Source organism: Mesocricetus auratus, unplaced genomic scaffold, assembly GCF_017639785.1.
Source record: "Mesocricetus auratus isolate SY011 unplaced genomic scaffold, BCM_Maur_2.0 Super-Scaffold_100676, whole genome shotgun sequence".
Taxonomy (NCBI): domain Eukaryota; kingdom Metazoa; phylum Chordata; class Mammalia; order Rodentia; family Cricetidae; genus Mesocricetus; species Mesocricetus auratus.
Window position 1 is genome coordinate 185,728,555 of NW_024429266.1, and position 11,738 is coordinate 185,740,292.

Here is an 11,738-nt window from a genome sequence, read left to right on the forward strand (position 1 = left end):
TATCCCAGAGGTTATCAAATGTTTTCTAACTATGGCCAGAAAGCTAAGTTTTCGAGGTTTTTCATGTCATACGATCTTAGCTACAACTATTTAGTTTAGCCATCGTAGGGCAGAAGCAGCCATGGATGATAGGTAAACACTTGGGCATGGTTGCCTTTCACTCAATCGTCATTTATGGACAATCAGGTTAGAATTTCATGATTGTCCATGCTACAACACGGAACCCGTGCTCTGGTTAAAAGAAAATACGGAAAAGGGTAAAAGCTCTTCTTAGCTTGTGAGGCATACAAGAGTAGTGGGTTTCATTTGATCAATGGTCCCAGAGTTCACCAGACCAACTCTGGCTAATGGACTTCCCATCTCCTTGAGAGCTGGACCATATCAGAGGCAGCTTGGCACATGACAGACATTTAGTAGGATTTTGCTGGTGGAAAGGAATCAAATTCCTTTAGTTGGGGAGTCAGAAGGGACATTTTTAGAAGCCTCATCCTGTTTCATGCTCAGACAAGAACCAAGACTCGAACCCTTGGCCATTCTTTCCCTCCTGCATAACATACTTATGTTTTGTAATAGCTGTTCCCGGTGCAGTACATGGGGGCCTTGGCTTACCCAAGTCTCCCCACAAGTTCAGTGGCTCTTGCTCTCTGCGGGGCAGGTTTCAGATGGCAATTTGGAGATAGATATCTCAAAGGGCATAAGAGGCCAACAGCCTCCTCTGCTGGGCTCCCTGCCAAGCTGCCCCCTGGCATTGTAAGTGAGGGGATCTTCCAGGGTATTTAGTGGTTCTCCATTTGGCCGTAGAGCAAAGAGTAATACTGCTCTCTGATTCCTGCTGCTGATAGCATGGCACACAGATCAAAGGAGGAAATGCTCCAACTAATACTGAAGGCTTCTTCCTCCAACTGCACCAGAGTGACTTGTGAAGTCTATGAGGCAAAAAGTTTGCAACTTAGAGACAGGTATATCACACCACACTGGGGGTCTCAAAACACTAAGAGTTGGAGAGCCCAGGGTCCTAGACCTTCAGTAGCAGAATCAATTCCAATTGTCCTATGACCAAACTTGACCTCAGAAGCTCTCTCTTAGCTTGAGAGCTGGTCACTAGAAACAAAACCCCAACTTTCCCCCTCCACATGTACAAGGGAGACTGAAGGTCTCATAGAGAGATTTGCATCTGGGGACCTCCTGCTAGGTGCCTTTCCCGTGTAGTTCCTGTGATGGCATCAGTCACAACTGCTAAGCCTCCAGCTCGGAGTGACATCCTTGGTAGGACAGACTAAGAAGAAAGGTTTGCCTTTGGATGGGGTGTCGCTCAGACGTGCATGCTCACATGTCATGACCACCTCGACCAGCAAGGAAGACGCGACAGACAGTTTATTCAGGACCTTGATGAACAGTGGAATGGCAGCCCTAGGAGAACCCCCTCCTGCTCCCTAAATAGCCGAGGCCAGCCAACCCTGAGCAGCCACGTGTGCGCAAGCCATAGGCTCACCAGCATGCGTAAGCAATCTGATGATCATGGCGTGACCCCGGTGGGATAGGAGCGCAGCACTCACCGTCTGGATGGTGGAAGGCGGAAGCCGGCGCCATCTTTAAGGCGTGGCGTGGCGCAGCTCTCCACACTCACATTTTAAGCATTCCACTTAAACACCTGGTATGAATGAGTTGGCAATAAGAACACTGGACCATCAGCTGTCAGCCAGTTCTGACAACAAGGGTTTCCCATCGACCAAGTTGCTGAGAAATTTATTAACAAAAATTCAGTTGGACTTTGCCTCGTGACATGGCATGGGTTTCTTGTGTCTTTGGTAAATGCGTTTTTAGCTTCTTTGCTGAGATCATTGGTATTACTCTTTCCCTTCCTAGTGTATCCTAAGTATACGATCATTTATTATTGTTCTTGTTGGGAGGCCTGAGGGATTCTGAAGGCTTCTTCTCAGAACTGCCTGGTAGTCTTCTGTTGCTAGTGGGCTACTCTTTAAGTACTGACCCTTCATTGTATTTTTCTTTAAATATTATTTATTTTATTTTAAGTGTATGTGTGTGTGTGTGCCTGAGTGTATGTATACATGCATGCAACTCCAGCAGAAGTCAGATGAGAGCATTGTTGCTCCTGGGAACAGATGGTTCTGAGATACCATGTGGATGCTAGAAACAAAACCTGAGTCTTTCACAAGAGCAGCAAGTGCTCTTCACCACTGAGCCATCTCTGCAGCCCCTGTTACATTTCTTAATAATCAAAACAAAACATACTAAACTTAGGGAGAGGTGTCACTCATTGTTAGGAAAGTAACTGTCATGAGGAAGGCCTGGGTCTCCTGACAAGAGGATTTAGAGCATGGAATATCATGGTTGAGTGGGCAGTGGTGGCCATGCCTTTAATCTCAGCACTTGGGAGGCAGAGGCAGGAGCATCTCTGAGATGGAAGCTATCCTGGTCTACAGGGTGAATTCCAGGACAGCCAGGTTTACACAGAGAAATCCTGTCTCCAAAACCAAACCAACCAAACAAACAATAATCATGGTTGCAGTAACTTCTAGTCAAGAAAGTAACTAGTGAGTCCCCCGTGCTGTCTGATCTAAACTCCAAACTCCTCGCCACTGCCCACAAGACTTTGTGGGCTCCAGAGCACACTCCCTCTCTCTCTCCAACCTCTTCAACGTGTGTTATACTTGCTTCCATTGTGTATTGGCTGTGATCTCTTCATTTCTGAGTCCTGAACTCATTACGTTCCTTGCCATCCTTTGGGATTGCAAATGCTGCTTCCTCTGTCTATCTGGAATATTCTTTCTCGAGATATTTCCCTGGTGACTTGTTATTCAGGTTTCCATTTAAATATAATTCCCTAACCAGTCAGTCTGAAGCTGCCAGCAGACCCTCCGAACATAGCATTGTATACTGTTCTATGTATCTATTACTTGTTCTTATGTGCTCCTGCCTTACAGTTGACTTTCACAGGACTATAAGCCCCAGGCAAAAATGAACTTTCTTTGTCTCATCCATTAAATAAGTGGATGAAAGGGTCATTCCACAAGAGCCAAAAATGAAGCAAGGGACTTTCAGGAGGAAACTATGGCACCATAAACATGTAATCAACCCAATGCTGGGAGCCCCAGAGGTGGGAGTTCATTAGGGAAGAGAGAGGGAGTATCATTGTGGAGGTGTCTGAGATGGTCTAGTAGAGGCCACTCCTCATTCCCGCTGTGATTCTGACCCATCATAGAAATAAGGCAAAGAAGGAAGATGTGGCTCTTCTTACTGACAAACTGGAAATTGCGGTTTACACTACTGGCAAGAATGCCAAATGACAGGTAACTCTCTGTTGTCGTCCATTTGTAGTCTCAAAGAAAGGAACAGATGGACAGAGCGGCAGGGCCACCAAAACATCCAGGAACCTCAGAGAACACGGAACACCTGTTATGCTCAGTGCTTGGTGTGCCTCTGTCTCACCTTGGTTCTGTCACCCCCAAGATTTGAAGATATTTCTCCATAGATCCTCAATGCTATCAAGGCTAAACATGAGCAAGAGTGAACCACTGCTTTCGTTAGTCCCGGGGTAATGGACGGGACAATCCACACAGATACTGACCTCGCTCAGCAACCCTTCTGCTAGGGAGCTATCTACATTGCTCCTCTCATCTCCAGTCATTGTGTGAGGCATGCTCCTTCTGCTAAAAGTCCCACGTCCTTCTTCCTCTGTCTTCACATCCCTTCCTGTGTCCTTAGATAGTGATGGCTCATGCTTTTAGAATTTGTGCACTCATTGTGACAGTCTTCCCTGCCCCATGGTGATTTTCTCCATTCTGTTTTGTACCAAAGCTCAATAAAGCTCAAAACAATTTTTAAATTATTATTATCAGCACTCCCTGCATGTGTGTATAGGCATCTGCTTATGCTACAGCATATGTGTGGAGGTCAGAGGTCAGCCTTTGAAAGCTGGTTCTCTTCTGCCTTGTTGAGGCAGGGTCTTTCTTATTGTTTCTGTTGAGTGGCTACCCCAAGTTAGCTGGCACATGAGCTTCTGTGAGATTCCTTGTCCTTACCTGTCTGATCACTATAGGAGTGCTGGGAATACAGATGTGTACTAACAAATCTCGAGATTTCTTTTTAAACCTGGTTCCAGGATCAAACTTACACTGTCAGGTGGCACAGCAAGGATGCTTACCAAACCAGGTATCTTGTCTGAAGTTCAGATGCCCCAATTTGTGTATTTCTTGTGCAATACTATTTACTAAAAGACAAACAAACAAACAAACAAACAAAGCAACAACAAAAGCTTATAGCTGGGCAGTGATGGCACACTCCTTAAATCCCCACCACTTGGGAGGCAGAGGCAAAATCTGTGAGTTTGAGGCCAGCCTGGTTTACAGAGTGAGTTCCAGGACAGTTAGGGCTACACAGAGAAACCATGTCTCAAAAACCAACCAAACAACAACTAAACAAAAACACAGAAAATTTCTAACATTTGAAAAGGTAGGGTACATAATAAAAACTCAACTGATGCACTATATATATATATATGATGTATATATACATACATATGTATGTATATATGATGTACACACATACATACACATGTATGTATTTGGTTGCAGAGTTTATATATACATATTTATGATGTATACACACATACATACACATGTATGTATGTATGTATGTATGTATGTATGTATGTATGTATGTATGCATTTGGTTGCAGGGTCTCATGTAGCCCAGGCTTGCTGAGGACGATCTTGAACTTCTTATCCTCCTGCCTCTACTTCTGTGCTGGGATTTTTTGTGTATGACACCAAGCCTTGTTTGTGCAGTGCTGAGGATCAAATGAAGGGCTCTGTGCACGCTATGAGAAGCGGGCTATCATCTGAGTTACATCCTCACCTCCAACTTTTAATAATTATCAATTCATGACCAATTTTACTGATTCTCGTACTTTTTTGAATAGAACTTAATTAAGCTCTGAGAAGGCAGACCGAGTGTTGGTTTTTCTTAAAACCATGCTTCCCTGGTGCATAACCTAGTGATTGACTTGTGTAAAGCATACATTATTCTGGATGAGTGATGGGAAGAGTGGATTGAGTTCAATGACTAATATACTCTACATTATGTAAAAGGACAACGGACGTTGATATAAGTGTACAAATGATGTATGAGTCAACTCAAGTGACTATAACAAAAGATCCGTTGTGCTGTGTCTGACTGACACACCAAAATGCCGGAGACAATCATATTGTAAAGGGAAAAATATTTATTTTTGACTCCCATATTTCAAGTTTCCAAGTTCTGATTGATTTGCTTCACTGTTTATGCCTTTTGCAAGCACATTGGATATATGTGTAGCAAAACCTGTTTACACTATGAGCTGGGCAGGGCCAGGGAGAAGAGAGAGGAAAGGTCTGGGTTTCAAAATCCCCTTTGGGGAGTCATCATTCCAGTCATTTACCGACCTCCTCTAGGCCCAAGCTCTCAAAAGTTCCATTGCCCCAGGGATCAAGGCTTTACCACTGGTCCTTTAGGGGACAACACAGCAACACCCATCAGCTGGATGGATTGTGCAAAAGAGACTTCTTTGTCATAGATCTGAAGTTTGGCTGTTCAAGGTCAATATCCCATCAAGATTTGGTTCTGATGAGGGATGTCTCCTTAGGTTACAGTAACCAAAGTATCTTGCAGGGAGGTTCTTGTGAGACAGTCTTGCAAACTACATCAGGCTGTCTTCCAGCATAGTGTCCTCCTACTTCAGCCTCCGGAGAGCTAGGATTACAGGGCTACATTGCCATCTTCTTCTTTCTATGATGTCTGGTATTACAATAAAATAAATCCTGATATGAGGGCTCCACTTGCATGACCTCATTCAATCCTAGTTATTTCCTAAGACCCATCTCCAAACACTATCACTTTGTTGTCTAAAGCCTCAGCTTTGGGAGGACCCAAAACAGCACATGGCTGGTAAATACCCCCAATCATGCTGAGTAGCAATTTCTTCCAAGAAGCTGGTTAAAATCCAGGAAATCCTAAAGAGAGGTGAAGCATTCCATCCAGGAGGGAAGCTCTTTGGTGGAAGTAAACAACCCAGAAGTCTTAGGAAGTCCCTGAAACTGACCAAATGCAGAAGGCTCCTCCCTCTCCAAGATTATACAAATAATGACTGCTGAGGAGACACTCTGATAAGTTGAGCTGCCTGAAAGAAGTTCAGACAAGCCAAGCTGCATGAAATGCATGCATATAGCTCTAGGGTTTGTGAGCTGTCAACCATGTTGGGGTGGTGACACAGCTGTCTTTGAGTCATTTCTTCTCCAGTAAGTTTCACCTCACCTACACTATTATAAGTAACACCAATAGAACTCAGGGCTGGAGAGATGGCTCAGTTCATTTATGGTATCCTTACTTTGGTTTGTTGTCAGTTTTCTGTCTGAAGTGAACAGATATTTCTTCATGTCTCTCCAGGAATGGTGTCACACAGCAAGTCTAGTCTGAGAAACCTCATGTATCTAGTCTACCATTTTGTCTCCTATGGTTCTGACACTGAAGCTCTGTGCAGACTTTGTGCCAACTGTAAGTAAACACAATGAAAGAAGTTGGAGAGATTGGAGGGAGGGTCCACAAAATCCGGGAGGTACAGACTTCCTCCAGCATCTGAGTTGGAAACAGCCAAGTCTCTCTCTTGTGTAAGGCTTCTATATACATTTTCCTCACTGGAGTTCATATCTTGATATTGGAGAGAAGTACTTTTTTTCTTAAATTGAGCCAAATTCTTTACTTGTTCATTTCTCGCATTTGAAGGACTCTTTGATGACATCTTTGGCCTGAGAGTTTTTGTCATACTCCATAACCACCACACAACTGCACCAACAATTTCGTGGGGTTTTCCCTCTTGATCAATTTTTCAGGCTTTTGCCCATGCCCATTCTTGCTGGTTTCTTGTCATCAACCTTAAATAGTTTGATCTGGGATTCAGCACACAGGATTCAACCAACTTGACATACATAGGCTCATCATCACTGATTGTAAGCACACAAATTCAGGCTTGGTACTTGTCTAGGGCTTTGGCAGGTTCACGAATTCCACATGCTAGGGCATCATGGATGAGATGCACTGGAACCACAGCTTTTGTTGCTGCTGTTGGATGACCGTTTCTGGAAGTGAGGCTTCAAGTATACACCTCTTCTTCATGTCACTTCTCTTTGTTACAGAAGTAACACATGCTTGGTAGAGGAGAAATAGACTATATATAAAATTAAGAGTAGAAGCTGTGTATTATACACAAGTAGTCTGAGTCAGTTTTAAACTCTTTCTAGTGTTTAAAAATGAGTAGTTGCCGCAACATGTTCATCGAAAAATATTTTTAAGAGGATAATCGATGGGTAAACAGTCCTGAAATAAAAATGAATTGCTTCCCTGATGGCTCAAGAACAGTGTTCTTCCTCTAGCATTCCAATGTTCCCTTTTAAACTTGTGTTTCTTTATCTGCCTGTCAATGCATTCCAGCGACTGTATTCTGTGTTCATGACATTTCCCCAGGCTAAAGTTAGTCCTGGCTGACAGGCAGAGAACGAGTTCCCATGCAGGTAGGAAGTCAAGATCCTAATGAGAGCACACTGGCCAGAAAGAATGAAAAGCAGCTCAGTCATTCCTTGATACCCAGTGCCTTGGAATTTCCCTGAACAATCTTCTGTAGAGGCAGAGGCTGGGAGGGGGCAGTTGAGGGATAGGAAGTCTCTCCTACAGTGAGAGTTGTTCAAGATGAAATCTAGTGATGTAGAAATGACCTCCAGTTTCTGTCTCAGATTTGTCTCCACAGTGATATACAAAGAGGTTTTCAGTTGGCATGGTCCACATGCAACAATCCTAGCACTTGGGTCGTGAAAGGAAAAGGATCAGGAGTTTAAGGCCAGTCTCAACCACAGAATGAGTGAGGCAAGCCTGGCCTATAAGAATCCATGCCTAGAAAAAAGAGAAGTCCTAGGGTCAAGGCTTTGGCTCATTGGTAGAGTCTAGCATGCCCAAGGTATTAGAATAGTTGCTTGTAGATGAACTTCAGGGTGACCTCCCCCCCCCACAGCATTATTATGGGATAGCTATCTGGTACACATGGGCTAGTTGGTACATGAGAAAAGCAGAAATGAGGTTATTTATAAAAAGGCCAATGCACACCCACATTAAATTATAAAGATTTAGGAGGACTGGGGTCATGGTGACATTATATCCTGAATTTTTCTTGGGTCTGCTTGTGAGTGTTTGGTCCTACTTTAGTGAAGGGAAACAGCCTTGAACCCACTGTGGTTGGCAGTCTCTTGTAGGTTGCAATGGGCACCAAGACATTATGTTGGTGTTACAGGGTCATATAAAGAAAGACAGTTTGTCATAGACAAAGCAGGTGCAGGTGTCTGCAAGCTGTCATTTTGTAACTCTCTCATTCTTCCTTTTTTTTTTTTTTTGGCTTCTTAAATAACACCCATGGCAAGTCGTTTAACATGGGGAAGCTATAGTGAAAAATGTGAGAACAACAGTGTTTTATACCGATGCACCTTGTGGTCTGCGTGTAACACTGCCCATGCTAGTACATAGACTATCAGTACAACAGCAACCCTGATGTTTCCTGTTCCCAGCCTCTTAGAGGAGCTGGCATCCATCTCCTAGGCAGAGTCACCTCACAGAAGCTGAGCATATGAGACATGACTTGGAAGATGTCCTTTGTCTTGTTAAGTTTCTTTGTTTGCTGGCAAGAGGCACATCAATTGAGGAAATGCCTCCATCAGATTGGCAGTGTGTGGGGCGTTTTCTTGATTGATAATTGATATAGGGCCACAGCTCACTGGGGTCTGAGCCATTCCTGGCAGGTGGTGCTGGGTTCTAAAGAAAGCGGGCTTATCAAGCCAAAGGGAGCAAGCCAGGTAGCAGCACTCTTCCATGGCTATCAGTTCCTGCTTGAGTCCCTGCCTTGACTTCCCTTCAAGATGACGGTAAACTATAAGCTGAGATAAACCCTTTCCTCCCCAAGTTGCTTTTAGTCATGGTGTTTATCACAGCAATAATGCAAACTAAGACACCATCTGAGTGGTAGAAACATCTAGAAAGGAGGGGAACTTGACGGAATTAGGTGACAGAAGCTGCGAAAGTAAATGGAAAGGAGGTGATGTTTTTGTTGTTTTGTTTTGTTTTTTCTTCATGGTGCTAATGAGTATAAAGTTTCAGTTCCCTTGTTTTCTTGGACCCCTTTTAAAAGCCTGGGTGTGGCTGCTATTTTGTGTTGTTTTTCTTAGAGGTACCTGCCAGTTGTGTAAGCTTAGACACTCCACTCCCCCATATATAGCTTTGGCTATGAACCATGTTGTGGGTTCCTCCGTGGGATTTCATTTGGGAGCCCTGGGGAACTGCCGAGTGGAAGGAAATGGGATGTCACAGCCTATAAGCTGCCAGTTGCCTGGCATTCAGGGTATTTGCTCAGGCCCCTCTCTGTGTTTAAGCAGTCTCACAGAGCATGCCCAGATAGATGTGTGGACAAGCCAATGCAGGCCTTTCTGCTGAAGGGGTGTGATGGGGCTCACCCATCGCCTCCAACAATTTGGGGAATCTAAGGCACGAGCTGCCTTCCTGTCGCCCAGACCCAGCTGACACAGCCTCCAGGCTAAGGAGATTAAGCAGGCTTTATTTACAGAGGCCTTCTAGTGACAGCAGAGGCCACCACACCCAGGTAGAACCTGGGAAGAAAGGGAAAACACATTCTTCCCTTGTCGCTGCTGAATGCCAGGGCAAAGGCTACATCCGCAGTGAGGATTAGCCAGGTACTGGGAGGCCTGGATGAGGCTGCCCTCCACATTGTCAGTCTGCATCACTGGGAGAGAGATCCCAGAGCAGAGCCCCGAGGGCCTCTAGACAGGGCTGTGTGCACGGGAAATGTATGCATGCATGCATGCATGAATAAAAGAGGATGATCAATGCTCCATCCATTGAATGTGTGTTTTACTGCTTCTCCAGTTCTCATTTTGGCAAGAAAAGAAACACTTTTATTTTTATTTTATTTTATTTTATTTTATTTGGGGATGCTCAGGATGAACTCAAGGCTTTGTGCATGTGAGGCCATTGATCATCAAAGCTACATGCCCAGCTTTGGAGCATGTCTGATACGACGGTCAAAAGACATCTGCAGGAGAGGATTGGATTCTCTCCTTCCATGATGCTGGTCCCAGGGACCAAACTCAGGTCAGCAGCCTTTACAGCAAGTGCCCCCGTCACCCACTGAGACATTTTGTTGACTCTCTACATAAGTTTGAATGAAAATGACTGTTATATGAAGCAGGGTGCATCTTAGGTGTGGAACATTTCTCCAAGTCCACACAAAAGAAATTACCTGCCTGCCCCTCTCCCCACATTCCTCTTGTCCGTGTGTTCATGGAAATGCTGCATGTACATACCTTGTGGAAAGATGAGCTGTGTTAACAACGGATGCACATGCTCTCTGCAGCCATACCCTCTGGGTTCAGGTTTTATTGGCAATAACAGAATGTCCTGGGACAAGTTCGGGAACCTTTCAGAATTTCAGCGAGGTAAGGTGCCAATACCACCCACCTCACAGGGCTTGTGAAGATTAATGAAGGTATTGTGATAAGCTATGAAAATGTAAGGGGTGGCCTGGGAGATGACTCGGTGCTCGGTGGGTAAAGTGCTTGCTCTGCAAGCGTAAGGGCTTGATTTGGGATCTCCAGGACCCATGGAAAGCTGGACAGTGTCATCCATGTGTTGGGGAAAAAATCCCACTGTTCCTATGGCAACATGGAAGGGAGAGGTGGGAATCCCTGGAAGCAGCTGGTCCAGTCAAACTCACGGTGAACAAGACCCTTCTTCAATAGTGAAAAACTGCTCTCTCTCTCTCTCTCTCTCTCTCTCTCTCTCTCTCTCTCTCTCTCTCTCTCTCTCTCTCTCTCACACACACACACACACACACACACACACAAATAATGACAAAGTGTTAGAGTAGGAAAACTCTTGGACAAGATGGGCTTGGCTAAGGAACCATCCCTAGAAAGGCAGGTTCACCTTAAAATATGCTTAAGAGTGAGACAGAATAACTACTCCTTTAAGGACACATTTCAGTTTTCCTTTCCTGAATCCCCTCAGCACCACAGCTTACCAGGCCACAGCCATGTAGTTCTGTAAGCTCACCAGCTTTTCTGAGTTATTCAGAGAAGTGTAACGTCTCCTTTGCCTCTTTTCTAGGCATGTTTTCCTCCCGCTTTGGTTTGCAGCATTCTGGGCTTCCTTACTCTTTTTCTCAAGTCTCCCTCAATGCCCTGCCGTGTGGCTGCTGCTTGCCATGTGTGTGACCTCTGTGACAGTTCAAATGGCACAGCTCTTTCCTGTTCTCCTTCATTCTCCTCCAGAGAGCTGTTGCGATTTACAGTCCCTGGCAGTTTTTCTTTTTAAATGCTAATAAATGTGTCTTCGAGCTGCTGTTTGAGTTCATTCTTAAATTTTTAACTAATGAGAATAAGAACTCCCCAAAGGGAATCTGATTCCCTGGTATCAAAGGATTCCTGCGACCTAGGTCACCCTAGAACTAAGGAATTCCAAACTCTGGCCACTCAAGGAGATAGAAAAGGACATCACTTATTCACACCTGGCTGAGTGAAGCTTTGTGACAAACATTTCTGTAGCAGAAATTGCTAAACTTTCAGAGAGAGATAAAATGAAGCTAGAACTTCTCGGAGGAGCTGCTCTCAACAGTCACTGAGATGCCCTGC